Below are 21,558 nucleotides of genomic sequence, written 5' to 3' on the forward strand. Positions count from 1 at the left end.
TCTTATATGAATAATTTTGTATATAAAACTGTAAGACATTCCATAAATTCATGAAGCAATCCTATCTTATCTCTCAGGGTTGCCAACTACCTCCCTGCTTTCAATTTTTCACTTCTGTGGAAAAATAACTAAAAAGCTAGTAACCAGCATAGGACGCTCAGCAGGACCATGGCTGTTTCAATCAGTCAAGCAAGGCAAACATGCAAACGCAGGTCTAACCCCACAGCACTGAAGTGATTCTTGATATAGCAGGAGGAAGGGTCTGTTCAGCCCATGTCTCCCTGGCTACCTGACCCCTGCCAGAGCCTTCTTCAGCTCACACACAGCCGTAACCTGGACTCCGCACCACAGGCTGTGTGTTACACCATGCCGCAAGACGACATCTCTTCTTCAAACTCCCTTGCTGGGTTCTGCGAACTGCTGCTTGCAGCCAACTGCCTGAGCATTTGCATTCTGTAGAAACTACATGCGTAGAAAGACTCAGCTAAAAATTTCTGAATGAGCGTCCAACCACATACAGCAAAAGACCACAGCTACGGAGCTTATTTTAACTGAGTCCATATGGAGGCCAAACCCAAACATGTTCAGGTCAAGGAAGATTTTTATTAGGCATTACTTCATAAAAAACCCTATTCCTTAGATCCTAAGGAAACAGAAAAAAGGACCTAAAAGCATTTATTTGGCATTCCCCACAATTCTTTTAACTGGTCAAAAACTAGGTACTTGCAAACACCTCCAGTAGGTGATTGAGTGAAGAGAACTTTTTTTTCTTTCAAAAGCAGCAACATTACAATTTTTTGAAAACTGAAAACATGCATGGAGTTTTGGAATAACTAAAAATAACTCCTTATAAATGTTTCAGTTTGCTGCCATCTATCTTTTTAATACATTTCTCTTAATATGATACCCTATAAAACAAAGAGTAGAATATGGCTTATGCCGTGTAGGCTGTAGATGAGTGCTGACTACCCATAATTTGCTCAATAACTTTCCATCTGTATTCAGCAAGCATATTTGATGAATATGCTCTGCATTGAGCTTTTAAATAGCAAAGCTTTCATCTGCTCATATTATTACATTAGAAATCTTTATGTGAATGCAGCAGATATTAGTGGGTTGTCAATAAAAACTGAATGTCATTAAAGTGCTTTTATTCGTTAAATGCCTTTAACCCTCTAATTATATTTGTAAATTCTGCTATTTAACTGTATGAAAGTTATAAATTCTGACATGTTGTATCATAACAAATATATTTAGAGACTAATAGACAAACAGTTTGGGGGGGTGTCAATTTTAGAATTATTCCCTCTTGATTAAACACATACATCACAACTATGGTGTGTTTCAATCAGAAACAACATACAGTCAGGATTTCTCCAGATATTCTAAGAGTTTGGGGTTTTAAAACCTCTGTCTTGTGGTATGGCTGCAAGTAATAGTATATTTTTTTAAATTACTCTATTATTATTATTAATATTATTATATCAACATAGTTTTTCCAAGCCAAATCTCTTGGACTTGGCAGAGAGAAGGTAACACTCCTACTTAGTCATCTCCAAAACCAACACAAATAATTGACTATTGTTTGCTCTATTTGTTTGCTCCCCACATGCACAAGGTGGGGTATCTGTAAGTGAGGCACAAACTGTCGCAGAACAACTGTCCAGCACTGTCCTACCAACTGCAAAAAGTGGTTCCGTCTTCGCAGTCATTCTGTCTTCGGCCACCAATGCAGAAGCCAACTACCGTCAATTGGGATTTTTGCCTGTAAAAGCCAGCTAGGAATAGCCAGCTAACAACTTCCAACTGCCATCCAAGTTTGACCTAGGAATAAGTTCCACAATGCCAAAAACAAAAACAAAAAAACAAACCAAAAAAACCCCAACAAAACACCCAAGCCAAAGAATGCTTTTTGTCAACAGAATCAGGTAATTTATGTCAGGAACAACACAAACAGAAACAAGAAACACTGAGAGTCTCACAAGGCTATTCTGTGATGCAAAACAGCATGAAAATACACTTCACCCCCCCATTGCAGGCACTGGCATTGCATCCAACTGTTGATTTCTTTCCTTTGAGCAATCATCAGCCCAGAGCAGTATCAATTCAACTATACATTTCCTATACTATGTTTACTGTTCCAGTATATCCATCACTTTATTCAACTTCATCCAGTATAACAGAAATAGTTCCCCTTAGTTTTTGATAATTCTCTGCATTTGGGACCTTATCACCGACTCAGCCAATTTCTGAATGAACACATCGTGGACAAAGCTGCTCAAACAGTATGAATGAAAGGACATTACGTAATTTCCAAAATAAGAAAACAAAGAAATGCTATTAAAAAGTCCAAGTTAGCAATAATATCACAAAGCCAAGTAAACAAAAAGTTAAGAAATACAAGAATTAAGATTTAGCATGCTCAGTAGATGAGGCAGTTAAGTAATTCAGACACAAAGCAGCCAATCTGCAGACTTGCATTCCCAAATAATTTCTTGGTTATACCTGTGTAGGTAATAACTTTACTGAATTCTTCTGCAGAAGAATGCATTAAAAAACAACCGAAGTTTAAAACAGCAAAGAGATGCACATTTACCATACCTCTAACATCCTTCACATCTAGCTTCAAATGATTTCTTAAAAAGAGCTTATCTTCTGTTAAACACCTAAGTACATGTCAGAAGTTAAACTCAATTTCTAAATATGTACACCCTAGTGCACGAGTGCACCAAAAGGCATAAAAGCTAGCTAAACTGACTACCCTAAAGAAAGGCTGCTAGTTAACGTAAGAATTATTGAAACAAGTAAGAAGAACAGTTTATGAAAAAAGTCACAATATTGTCAACACTTTTAGCTGACAGAATTAAGCACCCTCCCGTTGTTCTAACACAGAAGACAAGTACCTACAAAAGGAATGAATACTTTGAGGTACAACAACGCACGTTCTAGCTGCAACGTTTTCCTGTTAAGCTAAAATCCACGGCAGAAAGAAGACTTAAAGCTTTAAGACTTAAGAAACAAAACAGAAAACCTGCCTTCCATAGCCACTTGACTACAGCTGTAAAGAGGTAGAGTATGAAGTGATGCTAGGACATTTGATTTCACAGTAACAAGGTTTAGAAGTCTATTGAGATATCTTGAGATGAATACCACCCATTCTACACTTGAAAATATTTAACATCAGTATTGAGCAAACTACCAATTAACAGGATGAAATATAAGACCAGTTTTCTATACGTCCTAGAGCAAAGCAAGCCATCTTTTTTCCACATAATCTAAGCAAGCAGACGTTGCCTTTGAGCAGGTAAAATTCACAGCAATTTTGCAAAGCTAATTGAATTTAAAGCCTCTAAACCAAACGTAGTATAGGTCACATGTACCCTGATCTCAACAGTTTAATTATATTTTCCCAGAGAAATTAACAACTTACTCATACTTTTATCAACAGAACATTAATACACAGGCATCAAACACAATGACCATCTGTCTTTGAAAACCATACACTATACCAATAATCAGAACATGTTGCTCAACCAGTGCTGCTGGAAAGAAAAATCTCTGAAATGGTCTCATGAATAGGGATTTCCATCTTTAAATGAGGTTATTTTTCTAGTTTTGGCTGTCAGTTGCACCAGCTGGTATTCATCTGATAAATTGAGTAAGCTTGGATGGTATTCTAAAACCAAATAAAATCACAGTTTAAATTCTTTGCACATACATACAAGTTGGAAACAAAATACATACTGACAAAAAAATAGTCTTGATTTCACTTCTAACTCACATAAAGTCATTTTTAAGCAAAATGTGTTTTGCTTAAAACAATGGCTGTCATCTAACAAATCAAAGATCGGGAAAATGGCAATATTCTTTAATTATAGTAATGTAAATATGGCTGACCTAACTTTATTAGAGACTCAATTGGAAAACAAGTCTCATGTTGCCATCTTGATAAAGAGTTCATCTTCTCAAGTTCTTATTCTCTAATTAAAGGCAAGATTTGAATCATACATTACCATACATAATTACTGTACTTACAGTTCATTACATAGGAACGTATACCATTGATAAATCAAGAATTCAACAAATAACCCATACAACATAACGCTTCAGTTCATAATTAGATACGTCTTGGCTGATTTTCAACAGTATTAAGCAAGCATCCACTCTACCATATTCTAAGTTGGCAACAGTTTCTTCATTATCATCACTCTAAATAACTATGGGAAAGCATCCAGACATCAATGGAATTACGAAAAAGAAAAAAAAAAAATCAGAAAATTGTCCATGCTTTAAATTAAGATTTTTCTTCTCAGCCCATGTGCCTTAAAAAAAAAAAAAAAAAAAAAAAAAAAAAAACCACCACCAAACAAGCAAAAAACCCCCACTCTGTGTTAAATACCGATGACGTTTACATTCTGCTGTCTCAACAACTCAGAGTCCTGGTTTCATATGAAAATTATAATGACCTTCCATTTTATTTCCTGCTTAACAAACAAATAGTTCCAAGCTATTAATGGAGTATCCCATTTTTCAGCATCTTAATAATGTTTATCAAAATTTACAAATTTATCTACTAGCACAGTGATTTTGGGGGCAGGAGCTGTCATTGTTTTGTTGTTACAATGACTAGTGCCACAAAGCCCTCACCTTTCTAATGCCTTCAGACGCTAATTACCATAACATGTTTAATAACATTAAATACAACCTGTTTGTTCACCCTCTGCTCTATCTACAGATTGGTCATTATTTATTAACTAGCTGTTTTGGGTACTGCACTCATAATACACATGCCAACATGACCGTAAAATGATGGGCTATGTTAAGTATGCACCGAGAAAAATATTTTCCTTCCAGAGTAATTCTAGATTAGGAGACTTATTGTAATTATCTGACATTTTAACAGATGTCAGCAAATAACTAGAAGAGGAGACTTAATGGTCTACATATATCATGACACTGAAAAGACATCTAACACCACGGTCATTTTGACCATCCCAAACCTGTCCCAATCTTTCCAATGCTGCTGAAAGTTTTGCCAGGAATTTCAGTAAGAACCGAACAAAAAATTCAGACAACACTGCTCAAAAGTATGCAACCTAACAAATTTAAGGATCAAATGACTAAAATGCTGAGAGTGTTACTACAGCACAGCTTTATCCCAAGGATCTCGTTCACATCCCTGTGTCCATACACCATCACCATTGCTAATGCTGCTTCAGACACTACTGGTAAGAAAGCAGCAGGGATCAGCCAGCGCCTTTTGGAGTTGGCTGCCAGAAGGGACTTCTAAAGATTCCCCCCTCCCCCTGCTCTCTTTTTCTTTTAATTCCTGCCAGAACTGCGCTCAGTTTTCACAAGTTTGTCTTGTTTGACTTTCCTCTGGAGTGTGAAAAGGATACTTGCACAGGACCTCCTCTAGCAGGGGAACTTCTGTTGCTCCTAACCTAAGAAGGCACCTAAATAGCTGCTACTGTGCTGCTTTATCTCAGAAGACTCCTGGATATTGAGGATATAAAATAACCACTTCAGACTTCCTTAACCAGCTCCTACAGAACATACGAATTTCAAAGAAAGTCGAAACCTCTTCTCTGCTCCCTCAGAAGCACGCAACCAGAACTCAAGTACTCAGAAACACAACTCTTCTTCCCAGCCTGTTTTCCCTTTTGTAAATACACCCATGTGGAAGTGGTGTGGAAAAATGCAAAGATGAAAACAATTACCAGAAGGAGAGAGAAGCAAGTGCAGATGGGGGAAGAAACTGGAAATATGAAATGGGGAGGGGGAGAAGGGAATGGAATCTCTAAAGGAGAGACAGGGTAAAAGTGTCACAGAATATAAGAAAGACTGAAAAAAACAGGTACGTGGTAAAAGTGAAAATGAAGGAGAGAAGATAAAAAATACAAGTAACGATGACCAAAAAGAAGCTTCTGGAATCTAGGACCAAACTTGAAAGAAATAAAAGGGAAGTCACTACACAAGCGTGCATTGACACGTGCCAGTGACTGCGGGTGACACGAAGACCTACTTCTCCTGCATCACACCTAGCAGACTCGGTTGGTACCAGCGCCGGCTGACCTAATTAGAGCTCTGCAATTCAGTACACAAAGCTACTGAGAGAAGGAACATTACGATGCTTTCACCATAATGGATGTCCATGACTGCTCTAACAAAACGTCTGTAACCTCATGTGCTGTAAGCAAGTGACGTGAAACATGACAGTCAGGAAACACAGGTAACTGGGGGCGGGGGGGAAATCAGAGCAAGAAAAACATTGAATGAGGCATTTTGGGTCTTGTTTTTTTAGCAAAAGTATTACAAGTAAGTAGCTTGAATACTTTATTTGAATCCTTTTTTTTTTTTATATTGCCAGAGGATAGAATTATCTACAGTTGAAACAAAAGTAGTATCCTACTAACAGTTTTCTTAGTGAAAAGTATGTGTCCCTATAAAAAGTCAATTACTTAAACTTACTGTATAGTCACATTCCTTTTCCAGACATCTCTTTTATTTGGTATAATCAATACTACTAAGGTTTAACATACACAAACAACTTGGGCTTTGGGTTACGTACGACAAAAGAGGGAAGACAGAAAGAAAGAAAAAACATACCTTACAAATTACAAAGGATTTTTCATGTGTGAAACCATACTTATATTAAAAAGAACAGCATTTTTTGTTTTCTTAGCTTAATCTGCTAACACTACAGACCGTATCTTAGATTCCGAGTGAAATACAGCAATGAAAAGGGGATTTAAGTGATAGTTTGTTTCACTTGGCTTTCATTTTTTTGGTAGCTGGCTAACTATATTCCATGCAGGAAAACCGTGACTTAGAAGTGGATATTCTGCTTTAAGTCACTTCTTCAAACCGTCCAACCAGGGAACACATACATGAGTAAGTACTTGAAGGAAAGGGCATATTTATACACCTTTTATCTTTTATGAAGTATTAAAGTGATATTTAAAATAGGCCTGATTACTTAAGACAATGTGTTTAAACTACAAGCAGTTATAAATGAAGCCATTGTATGAGCACACTTGAAATTAGAGCATATAGCATACTTCAAAAGAATTCAATGTTGTATATACAAGCTCTCCTTCATACTGTTCTCGTTAGCTAACAACTGAGAGGTGTCTGATTTCATCCTGCAATGGGCAGCGAGAACCTAGATATGAAGACCTACAGTTCTGGTATGAAGAACTGCGGTTCCTTAGCTGTATGCAAACAAGAGCTGAAAACCCAGTGAGATTTTTTTAAGGGGAGAAACCAGCTAACCTAAAAGCAAACTGTTACGTGTCCATAAAGAACTCAAGCCATGAGGAAATAAACAGCAGCAGGCAGGAAATGGTCATAGTGAGAGTACCAAAGTGAGCTGGGCACTTCCCAAACCCCAGACTTGGTTACTTTCAGCGTGACTCTTGACATCTACTACATTGCCATGGCTTAAGAAGTCAGCTGAGAATATTCAGTATCCTCTTAACTTATCCCAGTGGCAAAATAAAACACGTTAGCTCACAGGAGCCTTTGCCTTTGGCTCAGGTATACTTAAGTCACTTCAGAAAACTGGTACAAGAGCGTTTGAAGACCCTGACCTGAAATTTGTTTTGCTCTGCTCAGAGTGTATCATCTAGAGGGACCTTGACAGACTGGAGAAGTGAGCCCATGTGAACCTCATGAAGTTCAACAAGGCGAAGTGCAAGGTCCTGCACTTGGGTTGGGGCAATCCCCAGTATCAGTACAGGCTGGGGGATGAAGGGATTGAGAGCAGCCCTGCGGACAAGGACTTGGGGATACTGAGGACACTGAAGAATCAGGTTGGACTGGGCTTTGAGGAACCTGATCTAGTGAAAGATATTCCTGCCCATGGCAGGGGGCTTGGACTAGATGATCTTTAAAGGTCCCTTCCAACCCAAACCGTTCTATGATTCTGTATATCCCTTCTACCTTCTCTTCTCTTTAGTCCATTCATTCTGTTTCACAGAAAGCAAAGTAAAGATGAGTGGTAGTGATGCTATAGTACGGGTGCTTTTCTGAGTCTCTCTAGTACTGGAATGCTTGGGGTCACTGTTCTCTTTCATTTTGGGAATGAAAATGCTCCATCCATGGCTCATGGATAGAGGCAAGAGTATCAGAAAGTGTGTATCAAAGCTTAAAGATAATGTGGCAGAACTGAATACAGCAGTATTGTTTTGGTTTGTTTTTTAGACAAAGCATTCACCCCCTCCCTCATTTAGCTTTAATAAAACTTCGGCAGTGAAGGGTGAGATTTCTTCATAAAGTTGCATAACTATAAAAGTAATTTGATTTTTTAACTGCTATCTATAGCCTGTCTTATGGAGGACACCTAAATGCCTTCTAGAGACAGAGAGAGACAGGATGTATGTTTTTCCCTACATTTGGAATGTAAACGATTGCAATTGCCATGTATAATATAGAACAATTCATGTCATCGTTCACTGAGGCAAATCCCAGATCCTATCTATTTCTAAATGAAACCCCTTGTCATTGAAGAGCGTGCACAACCAAGGAAAACAAGAAGAAACAGACAAAATAACTGGTTTGCTTTCCTTCTGAAGCCTACAGCATTCAAGTACTTCATAAAGAACTGAGAAGATCAGCCAAGAAGTAATACATACCTACTAAAACTTGTTTTCTCTCTAAAGCCATTAGGTAGATTTGCTGGTGAGAGCAGGGAGACCTAAGCCTTACCCTTACTTACGTCTCCTTTCTGCTGTGGCACCATCGCTACTCACAATGCTACCCTGACAGTAAGTACCCAGAAGGAGGATCAGAATACAAGTGTTACCAGGTGTTCAAAGCTTCTCTTTGTAGAAAAGTTTCCTGTATGGGGATAAATTCCACAGCAGTACTTGCATACTATATCCATATATATACATACACCTCTCATACATACCCTCCACTTCCACCCAAACTCTTATTCCAGAGTTGGGAGAATTTAGGGCTTGAGGAACTCCCGCCCTCTTGGTATACGTTCCCACTTCTTTTGTCTTAGGCTTAAAAAGCAGCATATTCTCACCCTCGCTGCAGCACAACAAAGCCAAAGTCTCTGATTCACCTTTATTACACTCTGGAACAATGTCTATTAAGAAACAATGGTCTGAAATTTCCTCAGGCAAGTTCTGCAGGAAAACATTTCTGACATCAAGATGTGTTACAGAAAATACAGTAACCTCTACTGTTGTATTACCATCCGTATCAGGAAGCCTTTTTTGTTGAACAAGTCTGAAAAAGGAAAAATAGTTTAACATTCACAGTGTTGTAGCTAGACTGGATTATCTTAAATCTAAATTGGGTATGGATATCACATTTTCCAAAGTTCACTGCTTTTAAAGCAAAATAATGCAAACAATACTGCAGAAACCACTTAAGAGCATTCTTACCACAAGTCCAAAAAAAGGCATATTTCCTCAACTACCACAGAAAGCTCTTTTATGTTGTATAAACACATGCAAGGAAAATGAAGGAGGAAGAGCTCTGCTGTTGGCTTTTGGAACCTTGCTATTAAAGCAATATTCATAATCCCTATTGCCCAGTTATGTGATATGCTCACTTAACACGTTAGCCTTTAAAGATCACAAGACCCACGAACAAATCCCTGATTAACCCATGAGTGAAGCAACTCACTGCCTCAGTAACACCTCCCAGGAATGTAGCCATGTCAAGAAGATGGACACATATACTAAACAATCGAAGAAAACTGGCACGACCTTACTTTCAGCAATGATTTAAAGGGCGTATTGCAAATGAGGATTTAAGGGTGTCTGCAGAAGTGTTCTGACACACACACGGTACTTTCCTACATTTCACTTGAAATTTGCACTGAATTTACTCTTTTCCAAATAACTGTTTTTAAAATGCATCTCTTTGCCCTGCTAGATAGTTCCTGTCTACTCAGGCAGTCCTCTTCTACAGAAGTCCTTCCGAATCTTTGATCATCCTTGGTGCCCTGCTCTTAGTCTTCTCCAGCTCTAAAATATCTTTTAGAAAACGGGCAGACCAAACTTCACAGTCTTCAAGATGTGGCCATTCCACAAATCTCTAAGATGGCTCTGTGATGCTTTGCTTTATTCACTCTTTCTTTCCTATTTATCCCTAACATTTCACAGTGAGATTTTTTTGCTTTGTTTTGATTTTAAAGCTGCCAAGCACTGAGCTGATGTTTTCATGGCTCTACTAGTCATAATCCCAAGATTCTCTACTGAGTGGTAATAGTCAGTTTAGAATCGTAGTAATTTTTTATAACTTGGATTTGTTTTTCCTGCACTTACATTTATCTACACTGCATTTCATTTGCTGTTATTAAACAGTAATTAAAGACTTAAGGCCCTTCTGCAACCCTTCAGTCATCCCTTGCTTTTACTGCACTAATTCTGTATCACTGGCGAGACTGATTACCTCCAGCCTACTTCGTGTTTGAGTCCATTAATTAGCATGATCCTCAGTACAGGGCCTAGTGCCAAATTCTACAGGTAACATCCCTCTGCCATGACAGCTGACCATTTATTTCTATCCTCATTTTGATCTTAGCCCATTATTCTCCCTGACAAGACACTGGGACACTCTCTCGCATGCTGTGCCTGCTCAGCTTTCTAAAATGTCTTTGGTGAAAAACTTTGGATGAAACTCTTCTGAAAATCCGAGTGGATTATATCAACTGGATCGTCTCCTCCATGATTTGCTGGCCCCTTCAGCAGAACTTCACGTAGTTCATAAAGCAGGAATTCCTTCTACAAAAGCCACAGCGACCCTTCCTGCATTTATCCAGCTGTCATCTAAGTAGCATGAAGCGCTACTTCACATAGCACAATAATATGCAAACGTGAAGGTAGTACAACGTGACCGCCATCTTTCTAAACCAACAAGCCAGACGAACAGTTTGCGTTTGCTGAGATAACTTTCCATTTCCCCAGAAACTGATAAATCCAAAAGAATTTCTTTAAGGCTTTTAGCACCTGACTATAAAGAGCCCAAAAAACTGTACCCACCCAACAACCTGTCCACAGAAATCTGCCATCCTAATGGCTGCTCACGACGACTGCGCTTGCAGAATTCAACCAACTTTCCATTTCCAATGCAGCAGGAGTTGAGTCAAAGCAATGGAAGCTTTACAACTTAAGCTAATTATAACTGATATTTCAGCACCTGTTATGATTACAATAATGTAGATCTTCATTCAAAAAAAAAATCAAGAAGTTTAAAACCTTATCTCTGTCAGGAGACATTCAGATATTCACATTGAGCTCCTTTGCTTATCCTCATCAACAATGTTATTCCACCCTGGTAAATATGCGATATCCTCTCCTTAGACCTAAAACAAGCAAGGTACTCCTTGCTTACACAGCGTGTAGCCTTGGTGGTGCTGCCATGCCTCATACACTACCTGAGGTGGAAACAACAAAAAGCAAGTCTTGAGGGACAACATGCTGCTCTTAGCACTGCCAGGGCCACATGGAAATAAGGTTCTCACGTGCCACAGATAGGTGTGCGAGAGATTTTTTTTTTTTTCAAATAAAAACCAATAAAAATGTAACTGTTTCACACCAAGTTTCACTTAAAACACAAATGCAGAATTTTTCTAAATCAAGTAAGCATGTCATTGAAAGTCCCGCCAAATAACTGAAAAGGCATAAAAGTAACTCTTAAGAAAATTTCTTGCTTTAATTTATTTATCAGATCAAGTCATTTTAGATTAACAAAATCACTGAGCCACTACAATATACTTCCATAATAACTAATACATATCTCAAAAATTCCTTTAAGGTGAAACCATTAAAATAATAACAAGGCAAAACACAGGAAAACTGCCAACTAAGAAACCATTTCTCTCCTCTATAAAGTCCAGGCAGTTAAGATTATCATAAATAAAGCTTGCAGAAAGAAAAATCTTCCTTCTCCCAGTTAGCTTATTCTGCAGAGCTGATAGCACCGTGTTTGCATTGGGTTTTCCGGGTATAGTCAGACCATTTCCTCAGCTGTTCTCGCAGCCCCTTATAGGAGATATTCACACAGTAACAAGAACAGAAAAAAGAAAAAAAAAAAAAAAAAGAAAGTCTCAACAGAGTCAACATTGAACCTAAAATTACTCTTGCAGTTTCAAGCTGAGGTCCCACCTGTTAAAAGGTTACTCCACTCATGAGTAACTTTTTGTATAATAATTACTTTTAATACACCAATACATATAGGCACAAATAGTAAGGTTTCATTGTAGCCCCTCCGCTCAGCCTTCAAGAAAAATATGGATCATTTCACTTGGATCAGAATAAAGAGGCTTCCCAAAACATACTTCATATTTAAAGGTGAAAGATAAAACGGCTGAAACATCAGCATTTCCACAATCTAAAACGCTGTTAAAGCACAGGACAAAAGACATTCCTAAATACCAGTTTAGGACAGTCAGTCCTTACACAAATGTCTAGTTCCCCTGGAAGTTCAGAGCGATTCCAGTTGATGGGTTGGAGGGGTTTGGGTTTGAATTCAGTAAAGAAGCTACTTTTTTATTAAAAATAAAAACCACCACCATTCCACTAGAGCTATCCTCAGCAAAGAAGAGTGCACAACATATATTAAGAAACACATCAGGTAACTAATTATTTTAAAAAGTAGAATTATTCTAAAAACTAGAATTTAAAGTTGTAACTGAGCATTCAATCTATCTCTGTGTGTAACTACTGGCTATCTGATAAAAAAGTTATTAAAAATTCAGAATTGGTAGTTGCTATTCCACTTGTAAATGATGGTACATACCCACAAAAATAAATTTTAAGGAAAAATAATCTGGCTTTTAGTTTTTATTCTCTGCAATTCAATTCTTTAACTATCATGGGTAACATACTTTTAGATTAACCTTTTTTTTTTTAAAGAGAAAACACAAGTAATATGGGAGGACGATTTAAATAGCCTTCCTCAACAACAGCACCTCTATCTGCTTCATTATGGTCCCTATTTCTCTCTTTTCCTTCTTAATTGCTCTTCCTCTCTAAGTCTCTGCTATAATCCTCCACCACAGGTACTAACACAGTTCCCTCTGGAGCCCATATCAAGACTATTCAAGCTATCAAATAGGCTAAATGTTTTCAACAAGTTTTAAATTTTTCAGAGTATATCTAAGCCTTTCTTTGGGAAGCCCATAGCAATGACAATGCGATATTTAACAGGACGAGGATGAAATCACGGCCATGCCAAAATAAAACTGCTGCAAAGACACATAATGATATCAAACACTCCCATTCCAATTTCCTATGCCCTTGAAGTCAGCCCTTTTAAATGGCAGTGAAATACCATCAAGAATAGTATTTCAGATGTAAAATTATAATGGTTTCTGTAACTTCCAATTCTGATCACATCTCCCCTTTCTCATGCTGAAGATTACTAGAGACATGCGAATGAAGTACCTCCTGAGAACTGCGGTATGTGAAATTGGTCAAGTTTCCATGAAACTTTATCTGGTTAAAATACAACAGCACAGAACCATTCTGTCCACCCTTATGACCCCCCCTCCAAAACCATCCCCACAGACTTTATCTGTGTAAGAAAAGCAACATTTAGAATGGCTTTAAAAGGCTCTAATGGAACACACTGTGAGCTTTAAAAAAAAAAATTTCTCTTTCATGTCATATCTTTTCTTCAGATTCAACCAGCTTGCTAGTTTCAGAAATGTTACTGCCAGAGAATATAAGAGATTCTTCCCACTCTCTGTTTTTAAAGGTGCAATTAAATGTTGCCACTTTCTCTTTACGTATAATGTGAACTGTTATCTGGCATAACTATCTGTATGAAACCATTTCCATCCATCTGCAGCTGAAGTTTGTCATCACATTAGCACATGAATTCTACCCAAATCCTAGAATACACATTTTTAATGTTGAATATCATCTTCAAAAGAGTAATACAAGACGCTTGATGTTTCAGACATGCATAAGATAAGCTTGGAAATGGTCCAGCTTTGTGCACACTAAGATGCAAAAGTCTCATTAGCAGCATAGCACAGTACATTAGATTATTTGGAACAGCACAGGGATGGAGACAACGAAACTGTTGTAGAGGAAGTGCATATTATCTCTCTGGTGAGAGACAAAGAAGTTACTCTTTTATACAATAGCTCTGACCATAACACCAAAACCAACAGAAAAAAGAACTTTTGAATTTTTTCTGCTTGTGTCAAATTTGTGTAGACTGGGTTCACAAGCTACCACAATAAACTATACCTAGAAGTATACTTCCCCTACGTAGTTTTGAATAATGTATCAATATGAAAAAAAGTAATACAGATTCAGTGTTAGTTCTAGGTCATTTAACAGTAGAGAATTAGATCCATAACTTGAAATCCTTCTAGAAAGTGATTACTACTACAAAATTACTATTATATGACTCTATTGCACCGATTAATAAGTAAGAACTGTCAGCAGGTTGAGAAAAAATTTCTTCACAGGTTGTTTCTGCTACAAACTCCAGGTGCTTTAAGCACTCATACTACATTTGGCAGGAAAGTTGAACACTTAGCTTAATTTATGTAAGCAAAATTAAAATAACTACACCACTGAAGTAATTAAAACAGAGGAAGATAAGGAATGAATTTTAATACTATTAGCAATACCCCTTCCTTCTAATTCTTAATTATATTTGTTTGTATAAAAATATTTGTGTCAGGGTACATTTTATTAGTTTGCTCTAAAACATCTGTAGAAAACTCAGGCAGCAGTTAGACAGATCAATGTCTAATACTGGAGAGTAATTTACTACATTCCACGCTGCCATCTAATAAGTGCTATTTAGTCCTCTCTACATGTGCCCTTGCTACATTTTTCCAAGTCTACAGTGAAGTATAAATTATGGCTATAAATACATACATGTATATATACATACAAAATTTTAAAGAAACTGAGTAGATCAATTTGCTAGAAAAAGGGAAATCATGTAAAATTCTGTGTTAAAGTTTGCAATCAACCTAGTCACCAAGTCCCAAAGATCTTCACACAGATATACCTAAACAATATGGTAAATTCAGACAACTTGAAAAAAAAAGTCATGACGATTTACTAGCTCCTAAATACTGAGCTAATAATTACATATGTGAAAATGCACTAAAAATCCACCGAAAAGATACTGCTTAGAGCAAAACATGACCTATACAATCTTTATTACCAGGATGTCTAGAGAAATAACGCCGCTTCGTGTTCCAGTTCAATCTCAAGCTTGTCAGCCTCGCAAATAAAAGAAATCCATCTGTAATATCAATCAATATTAATCTGAAACAAATACACAAACAAATTCCTTACAACTCTTTGAAATACTCAGCCCTAGAAGCATTAATACTAACATACCTACTCCCCTTACTCACTGCCCCACATACATAATGCTGATATAAAAGCTTATTAAATAATATTTAAAATGTTTTTCCTCACATTTCTTTGAATATTAAAATAATTATTTTTAAAGTTTTTAATCCAAGCTGTCATGAAAGGGCAATATACATGCATTCAGGGAGAAAAAGCAGCTGCACACTCATCCATCTTTGGACAACCAGTCACCGTACGTACAATTCTGTTCTACTCAAAAGGATGTTGACTGTCATTTGTAGTAGCACAGGTATAAATGTGTCAAAACCCTGTTTGACTTTTAAACCACTCAACCAAGTCAGTCTTAATTGTCAGATAAGCTTTTATTATGTCTAACCTCTTAATTAGGAAATTGGTAGCCTTTTTCATACAAGCTTTTCAAAATACATTATTACTAAGTTCACCACTTTCCAGTTACTCTCCCCACCAGCCTATCTGCATACTTATTTACATGTGATTATCTATTCAGGAAGCACATTTACAAATTCAGAAACATCTTGTTGCTGTTCTGTTTCTCAATTTCATCTTCACTAATTTAGTTCTCCAATAATTTATTTTCACATCTTCCTTCATCCTCAGAACTCACAAGACAGTTTTGAGAAACATAAAACCCAATATTTACAGATCTACACCTACATCAGCAACTCGCAGCAAGGGAAATGCAAATAACATCGCTGTGATATACTGGCAACCTGCTGACCACTCGGCACACACGCAGATCCAGGTTTACCACGACGTGCACTGTATCTCATACGGCCAGGTTATCAAGGGACACTGGAAAAAGGCGGAAATTGCCATCCTAAGGAAAGAAAGATTTCCTTCCGGCCTACTGAAAGACATAGAGCAGAAGTCAGAGCTCCCAGAAAAGAGATCCCCTTGGAATGGGGATGCCAACCAGACACCTTTTTGGGAGGCTGTAGCTGTTGCAGCTCACAGTATAAAGGACAATCGGCACAGATTTGCTCACCCCAAAGTTGCTTTGCAACGCAGTACCGCAAATAGCAAACACACTGCTCAAGGCCTCCCAATCCTGCACGCCAGCAAAGACTGGTGCCGCTCTGGAAGAAGAATGACTTCCCATACACTTACTCATGGTCTCAAGACTGGGTAGAAACACTTTCTCATGGCTGCTTTTGCCCATTTTTTAATGATTTAAAAGCTTACAGCAAGCTTCCCACATTGATGGAAAAGAGAAATAGGAAGGAGTGTTTGTGTGTGTGATCATTTACTTAAATCCTTCCCATTACTAATGAGAAGCATCATAAAAATCGCTTAAGCGTGAAAAGGCAGTGGACTTCATTTCATACTAAAAGTTTCATTTCAGAAGATTTCCCCACATGTGAACAGAAAATAAATCAATGGCATTTGTGAACCAGATCCTACCTAAGCCTTTGCTGAAAACCAGCACACAGCTCATGCTACACTCGAGGGATGAGAGATCAATTTCTGGCCCCACTACTCAAATTCAACAATGCTGCGAAGACAGGATGAGAAGGGGGAGGGAGGAGGAAGAGGAAGAGCACAAATAAAGGAAGGAAAACCAACCTGATGTTCCTATAATGAGTAATACGCAAAAGCTCGCCATCTGATATCTATACCACAGGTAAACACAACCCTAGTAGAAAAATAAACAAAACACATTTGAAAAAATACCAGGTTCTCTCTCTAGCTTTCTTACAGTATTTCCAGACTATTTCACATTTTTGCCTACAGTACTTCTGAACGTTATCTAGTAAAACCCTGCTAGCAAGCTGCAGACAGATAAAAGCAATTTCCTAAAGGAAAAAACTGAATTCACAGAGGTATACAAATAACACAATATGAAACCTGGAGACTTCTTTCCTTTATCTAAAAAGCAACCAACTATAAATATTGAATCTTTCAATCAAACTGGGCACATCAAGCATGTAAACAAAGTTATTAATATTTTAAGTGGTTTCTTATTTGGAAGAGGATCATAAACTTAAATTTTATGAAGTATTTATACTTTCAATAATCATTTCTTATTTGTGTTTTATCAAAAAAAAAAAAAAAAAAGGATCAGCTCAACTCCCGTTAGCACAAGCATTTCAGATGCAACAACTCTGACACCAGGAACAAAGATGAAGGAATGTAAACTCAAGTCTTTCACAAGAGAGAGCATTGACACACAGTGCTTTCTACTGGGCTCTTTTTAGTTATATTTTAATGATGTGTTACAGAGCATCTTAAACATAAAAAAAAATCCTCCTACATAACAATTACGTCATTCCTTTGAATTATCTGAAATAATTCCAGACTGAGACTGAGCTTTCCTTCCTACACAGGCACTCCAGAAAACCTGAAAACAATGTTACTTGCCTTAATGTATACAAGCACCTACTACATCAAACTAAAAGCTATTCCTCCCCAAACACAACCAAGATGTGTCCAGGATTATTTTACATATAACATTATATATATTACTGTGGGCTTATTTTTTAAACTCTTCCGAGCTTGGTCTAGCCACCTCTATTATTCCATACACTAAAGCATTGGAGCCAGACTCTGTGCCCTTGCATAGAGTTAGAAACGGCTCCAGAATTTATTCTCCGTGTTGTTGTTTATGAAATACAGGATATTCTTCTGGATTACTTTAATCAATGCCTAATATTAGTAAGTTATAGCTTTAGCATTGATAAGCAGTTTTATGTGTCAAAGCACCCAAATAAACTGTTGTAAACCAGTTACAATAGGAAGAAGAAAATGGACACAAGCGAACAAATTTCAGCTCAGTTTTCCATTTTATGCTGGTGTCGCAACATAACAAAAATATTCAGAAAACCAAAACCATTTGACAGTTTAGCCCAGGTTTGGGAAATCCCGCAAACAAAAACAGGCTTGACAGTCAGGAAATAAATACTTTGCTGCAGCCATAGTTTTGCCAGCCAACTTCAAGGAGATTTGGGTTTTGTTTCTTACAGAGAACTCCACAGTCACTATCTACAACCTACGTGAAACCAAAATGATTGTTTCCTCTGGGATGGATGTCTGGGGAAAAAAGTGAGAAAGCATTATTTTAGGTATTGCTCATAAAAAGTTCTAAAATATGATGACACATCAAAATCATTACTTGACCCAAACTAACCGCAAAAGAATCAGATGTTCTTTCTAATGATGATAAATGATAAATGACAAAACACATCTATTGTCAAAAGGAAATACATATATAGTTTCTCAGGGCTTTCTGACCCGCTTCCAACTAACGGCCATTATTTCCGCTCCTGAACTGCAGCGATACGCAGTGGAGACTGTTCTCCACCAAACTGACCCTCATGCACTGCTCAATCTTATTTTTAATCACATCCTGCAGTTCACACCAGAACCAGCCACGCTGCATCACTTCTTACACATAACATTAATATTTAGTCAAATTTTCTTGCAAAACTTATCTAGAAATCAGTCAGCCAACAACTTGTCACGCTTTATGCCTTTTTTTTTTTTTTTTTTTTCCTTTTCTGACGCTCCACAAAGAGCCTGAAATCGGAATATGGATTAGCGGGACTGCTGCCAGCAGACTTCCTGCACTCAGAGCTTGTAGCATATGGATAAGCTCTTAATACAATACAGAAAGACGACTTTTTGAATGTAAGCAGTCAGGACTAGCTTCACGCAGAAGTTCAGCACAAGTGTCTAGACTATGAGCAAACTGCCACCAGATATAAATCTGGGGATTTATAGTACACACGCTTGACAAGTATAGATTTAAGCTGCCCAAATTCCAAAACTGCAGATTTCAGTAAGCACTGGCATGTATCAGATGCAGGAACACAGGTGGTAGCATGTGACACTGGAGAAGGGTAAATCCCCCACATACGCCAGTCAGCTCGACTATATCCGTAGCTAAATGGGTAATAATTAATACAAGATTTACTCTGCGTATAGTATTACTCCTTAACTGAAGAAAACCAATCCAAACCATACTCATAGTAAAACACGTATTGTAAAAACAGACTCATCACTTAGAAGATTTTTACAGTTATTCAGTTTCCTGATAGTGATGAATAGCTAAATAATCTTATGTCATATGATCTAATCTTTCTTTAAAGATGGTTTTATCCAAACTTGGAGAGATTTTTCATTCACCCCCATTTATGAAGAATGCTAATTTGCATCTGTGATTTTCAGTGTTTATGCTGGAGTGAAAAACCCTGACCTCACAAAAAAGCGTAGCACATGCAAACCCAGCCCGTAGTAGCGCCTTATCCATTTCTCTGACCACAAAACTGTTTGTCTATGAGGACAAATGCAATGCAAGAGTTTGAAGTTAATCATTAATAGCTTTCTTTAATGCAAAATTTTAATTGTAACCAAGACACATAAGAGAATACATAGTATACAGTTACATCAGGTACGTAAAAATCATATAATGGATTTGGTTTACATGAATGCTGAAATTTCTCACGAAAAATTTCTAATTGAGGCAACTATTTCAAATAAGGTGCCTTCATATCTACCTGACAAACTATATTTCTGAATAGAAATAGCTTGGTAAACAGATTAAACAAGCATATTCAGGTGCTTATTAAATAACATTCATTAACTCACTTGAAAAATTTGTCTATGCATCCACCAACTTCAATGTTGATCTCCATTTCCAAAGACCAAAACTATAGCAACACAACACAGAAAACTAACTCAGTGCAAGGACTATGAATGCATTCAGTAGACTCAGACAAAGTCTTTACTGACTAGATTTTTTAGGTAGTCTCATGGACATTTACAAGAGGCAGAAGCAGTAAAAAAAAAAAATCCACAAAGAAATGAGTCCAATGCAAAGCTTAGCTACTTGATGAGGACCCCTGTAGTTACAGCTATGCTAGTGGGGGAAAAAAAAGATATTGGCAAAGTCCCCTAGAGAGAGACAATGTATGCTGACCTAAGAGCAGCTAAATCATCTTCCCAAATAACTTAAGAACAACAAAAGCCCTCTTTGAAAACCTACCTGTGTCTGTGCATGAATTTTGTCCACACTGATACATAGTACTTTCAAGGTCTGAGAGAGTCTAGAATAAGAATCTAGATCAGAAAGAAGTCACAAATTGACAATTCCCTCTGGATTTCCCTTGCTCTGTGTGCATGCAAGCATGCATACATGCAAATGGCATTTTTTTAATTTTCGTTTTGGACATTTTACAGAGCTTTGCATGTTCCAAACTCCTCTGTTCCTGTTTTCCTGTATTTATGCTACTGACCATTCATTTTATTCAGAAAAAACTCTAATAAATTAACTTGTTCATATTTCAAATTTCCATTTTTTCAAGATCCTTTTGAATCTAATCCTTTCTTCCTATCCCTGCAACCCCTTGAAAGCTGATGTCACCCACAGGTTTAACTAGTACGCTCTCAACTCTGTCATCCAGGTTACTTAGCAACTTGCTAACCAGTTTTGCATCCACTTTACAGCAGTTCTGATTATGCTAGGTCTAACTTTTCAGACAAAAATATCATAGGCCACCATATCAAAAGTACTACTAAAAGCAATACAGGGAATTTTTCACCTAGTTACAAAGTTGTTCTCATCCTCTTACAGCAGGTAGCAGCAATTTGTCCAAAACTAGTTAGTAGTGCGAAAGGATGAAGAACTGAGATCTTTCAATTCCGATTTGGCAAAGTCAAAACCAAATCAATAGACCACTCCATTATTCTTTCTTTTAAAATAATTCCTCATTTTCAACCTTGCATGTACTAAGCAAGTTGAGGCTTACATAATAAAAAAGAAAAATCCAACTTTTTTTAGTGCCTAGAAGATGGTCTAGCAGGCATCACAGCCCATATTCCCCTGACTTACTCCCCTCACACTTACTTTCACATGCTAGCAACTAAAACCTCAGCATAGACCCCTGTGACTGAAAATACTTCTCAAGTTTGCAAAAATAAATACTTGCATCTCTTTCTCTTTGGAAACGTACACTAATTTAGAACTACACCATTTGGCTTGCGATCACAACTTGTAACTGGCAAGAACTCCCACTGTTATTACTTTTTGGGATAACTACTACCCACATAGTGCCAGATGGTATATTCCACCTCTGCTGAGGAGGTGTAGGAGCACTGCCTGCTGTCAGCATTGCATTTTCTTTATTTTTTTTTAAATCAAGACATAGATAATATTACCAGTCTGAAGAGAAAGCGGGTGGGCATATGTAGCTCCATCACAGCTTAAGCCTTCAAAGAGCAATAT

The 21,558-nt window shown here is 37.4% G+C and overlaps 1 protein-coding gene across 8 annotated transcripts in view; it reads right to left on the reverse strand.

The window, feature by feature from the left end:
- The window catches only part of TANC2 (tetratricopeptide repeat, ankyrin repeat and coiled-coil containing 2), a 256,753-nt gene that overhangs the window by 225,714 nt on the left and 9,481 nt on the right, over positions 1–21,558 (reverse strand). The window contains exon 2 of one of the 8 annotated variants that reach the window (XM_075522830.1): positions 15,163–15,266. The exons of the other annotated variants lie outside the window; for them this stretch is intronic. The gene's annotated coding sequence lies outside the window, so the exon portion shown is untranslated. The remainder of the gene's footprint in view (positions 1–15,162; positions 15,267–21,558) is intronic. 8 annotated transcript variants of the gene reach the window in all.

Source organism: Mycteria americana, chromosome 22, assembly GCF_035582795.1.
Source record: "Mycteria americana isolate JAX WOST 10 ecotype Jacksonville Zoo and Gardens chromosome 22, USCA_MyAme_1.0, whole genome shotgun sequence".
In the NCBI taxonomy this organism is placed as follows: Eukaryota; Metazoa; Chordata; class Aves; order Ciconiiformes; family Ciconiidae; genus Mycteria; species Mycteria americana.